This window comes from Triturus cristatus, chromosome 6, assembly GCF_964204655.1.
Source record: "Triturus cristatus chromosome 6, aTriCri1.1, whole genome shotgun sequence".
Classification (NCBI taxonomy): domain Eukaryota; kingdom Metazoa; phylum Chordata; class Amphibia; order Caudata; family Salamandridae; genus Triturus; species Triturus cristatus.
In genome coordinates this window covers 471871961-471875673 of record NC_140589.1, presented here as the reverse complement: position 1 = coordinate 471875673, position 3713 = coordinate 471871961, and the positions used below count along the sequence as shown (strand labels likewise).

At 47.0% G+C, this 3713-nt stretch overlaps 1 non-coding gene across 1 annotated transcript; it reads left to right on the top strand.

Annotated features, from left to right (window-relative positions):
- Positions 1–3147: 3147 nt before the first annotated feature.
- TRNAT-CGU (transfer RNA threonine (anticodon CGU)) lies at positions 3148–3219 on the top strand. The gene has a single exon. It is a non-coding gene; the product is annotated as a tRNA-Thr (tRNA).
- Positions 3220–3713: the final 494 nt, after the last annotated feature.

Sequence of the window (3713 nt, the reverse complement as noted above, 5' to 3'; positions counted from 1 at the left end):
GCTGGTGTCAAGTTCATTTTTGTGGCTGGGGGCAATCCCATTGACATTCACGTGGGGCAGGAAATAGATCCGCCCCACCCACCCTGCCACTGCATCGATGGAAAACACAAACCCCAACTGCAAAGCCATTCAAGGTCATGTGTCCCTGGATACTGGCAGAGATGGTTAGGGAAAAGAAATGCCAACTTTCTATAAGGGGGATTTTCAGAATTGTGACTTAAAATCCAACTTCACCACTATGGAGGATTATAAATTACAATTTATTTGACTTTAAACAGAATATCTCCATCTGCTCCCAACACAACGTTAGAACCTGTTTAAAGTAATAAGGGAATCCAGTGTTAAGAGATAGGCCTTACAGTAGTGATACACGACTTTATTAGGTCGTACCTACTCAGCGCATATGCGCTGCATAGGGGTCCTCTTGTAATCGATCAGCTTTTCTCCCAAAAAACGTGCAAGCGTTGCATTGCTTTCAATGGCAACGCTTGCACGTTTGGCGATTCCCTTGCGGGAGCGAGCTTTAGTGCCATGTGTTAGCTACTTGTTCCCATAAGGGAAAGGCGGTCCATGGACTTCCGGCCGCACTCCACATAAACCACTACTGGGAAGGAAAACAAATGCGCCACATTAACTTTAGCGGCCGCACTTGTTATTATCTTGATAACGCTTGGTCCCGGGGGAGACGACCAAAGGCACCCTCAGTGGCGTGACGATCAGGTGAGGCCGGGACTTGCAGGAAGTGCCTGCGAGGGAAGCAGCTGTTGTTTCCGGCGCGCCTGGCGGAAATCGAGTGATCAGCCGTTGGAGTCTGCCCGAGCACCAGTAATGCGCGCTCTCTGCTGCTGCACACAAGAAAGGTATTGGGGGAAAAAGAAAAGGAGCTGCGGTGCGGAATGTCTCCGGGGGAGGAAAGACGTTTTTTCCATGCGGCACTGGGGGAAATGAGCAGCTGTGCCTCATGTGGATCACGGACCGTTGTGGGGGTCTCTGGGAGGCAGTGTGCAGCATGCGGGGGGATAAGCGGTGAGTAGTGGGGGGCAGCCTTTTGGTGTGTAATGTGTGTAATACCGCATTGGTCATATTGCTGTAATCGCATCTGTGATGCAGGCGTGGATTACAGCAGTGGACTCACAGAAGCAGGAGACCAAAGGGTATTTGGTGTGTCTGAATCAGTGATGTGTGAATAGCGCTCTCAATAAGAGTATCGCAGAGCAGTCTTGCAGCAGTGTGCTGTTAGCCCCTTACTGTCCCATTTCCACCGCTGGCTGGCTGACAAAAAACTAAACATGATTTCAAATGACGGCGGAGGTTTTATTTTATCCAAAAGCATCTCATGTCACGGTAACTTGCAAGTTTGATGGGCGAACAAAACATATTTTGCCAGGAAGGTGCACTATATAAATCTTTGTTCTAATAATTCTCGGAGTGATTCATTAGCAAGAGAGCGCACGGCGTGCCGAAAAGGCACTTACTAGGCATTGCTTTCTGGCTAAGTGTTCGCTCATTGGCTCACGCTCTGGTTTTTACCTAAACGTCCCAAACGTAATAATCAGATAAAATCATCAGCCGGTGCGAGGTTCTTCATGATTCCAAGATAAATACACCCAGTCTATTGTGGGATGTGGTGGAAACGCGGATCCGCCCTTAAAGCAAGCAGGAATGTGTGTGGTGCGGTCACTTGCCTACGAAACTAATAATACTTCTGGTTTTGTGCATGGCCCCATACAAGGTGTTAAGATTTGCTATAAAGACACAATAATAAACCAAAGCTGTTCAGCAAGTGCAACAAAAAAAGCGTGCTCGCTAAAACGGAGTTTAACAGCACGGACCCCAGGTACCATTTTTTAGTTTCTTTCAATGAACGTTAAAGGCAAATGTAATCTTATCTGCAAAAGCAACCGCAAACGTCTCCTCTATTCTAGGCATTTGATAATGCGACATCAGACACTCCTTCTGTGACTGCGGTGCCGACAAAAAGGGGTGAACTCTCAGTTTATCGGTAGAACAGCCTGCAAATCTAGTGAATGTCATATTTAAAAATGGAACGTCTTTGTAAGAAATGATTCCAGACCGGGGGTATTTTAGCAGTTGCAAGTCTAGGGAAGTGAGAAGGCTTGGGCCTCTATGTTGGGTTTGTCAAAATGGTAAAAGTACTGACGGTGGTAGTAGCAGTGCGGGGGTCATTGGCCTAGTGCGTAACACGGCCAGCTTTAGAATCTGGGTTATCAATGTAGCGAGCCCCTGACGAATTGCAGAAATGTCAAGTATGGAAATAGTCCTATTTGCTACATAAGCCCAGGAGGTAGGGACGCGCGAGGTGCGGCGGCACCCCAAACTAATCATAATGGAGTTCGGACGGTGAATGAGCAATAAAGAAGCCTTTAAATGTTTTGTTTAACCTGGATATGGGTGTTTTCTTTCACTGACTGCAGTGTGCGCTTTCTGTAAAGTGAATTATATGGCACACTGTGATGTATTAATATAATATATGTGTGACAGTGTGCGCCAAAGTGCACCACCAGCTATATACTACACCCTTAAAAATGCATGTGATTTCACAACATGTCAGGCACCTTAGACTGGTCTTGCTTGCCCCTGCCCTCTAACTAGACATGCAAGGCTAGAGCATACCTTCTCTTCGCCAATCAAGCCTGCACCTGGGCAACAATGAAGGAAAAATCAAAACTTTCATAAGCCCAAAACAAAAAGGCCTATCAACCCTGTTGGAAGACCCTGGCCTGCACCCCGACTCTTCCCTTTCCGCCTGTTCTCGTTCGTTCCTTGAACTTTGAAGAGGCTAGAAAACCCCTTTTGGTTGCAACAATAATAATTAATTTAACTGGTTCTGTCAGTCCTGGAATAATAATGTGTTTATGAAGATCATGGTGGAGGTGAATTGTTAGTGTTTTGTAGGATGTCTTAGGTTAATGTATGAGCAAGAAATGCAAAGATGTAAACCGCTACTGGGAAGGAAAACAAGTGCGTCGCTTTAACGTTTGCAGCCGCACTTGTCATTATCTTGATAACGCTTGGACCCTGGGGAGAAGACCAAAGGCACCCGCTGCGACAATGGGTAATGGTACTTTATGAGCTTTAAAACGTTATATAATCTGACTCTACTCGGTCGAGCATTCTAACAACGGCGGCGCGGTGGCCAAGTGGTAAGGCGTCGGTCTCGTAAACCGAAGATCACGGGTTCAAACCCCGTCCATGCCTTAAAAAGTTACCTTTGGAATGGCTCAGTTTGTACCTGTCGCCTAATCCCTGTGCTCGAATTGGGACACATCTGGCAGCCGAAACGGATACGTTTAGTTTACAAATCGAACAAATATAAAGGAGTCCCGTGAATATGTACAAACTAAAGGCATTGTCTTCACCTGGAAGCTGCGTTTGTCTAAAAAGCCAGTCTTAAACTGTGTTTCGTGGAGAATATTTAAATGCTTTGGGGCATATTTACAATAACTGCCGCATCCCTGCATATCAGCAGGGATGCGCCAGTTATTGTGCGCCACAGCTCCGCCACCATGGATGGGCCGCATTTACAATGCGGCGCACCATGGGGCAAAAACGGCACAGATGCGTGACGCATCTGTGCCGTAAAAGTGGCGCATTGCTGGAGTTGCATCTCAAGCGCGACGCAGCTCCAGCAATGCTCTAGGGGGCCCAATTGTGCTAATGCTGCGTCAATCCTTACGCCTGCTTCAGGCAGG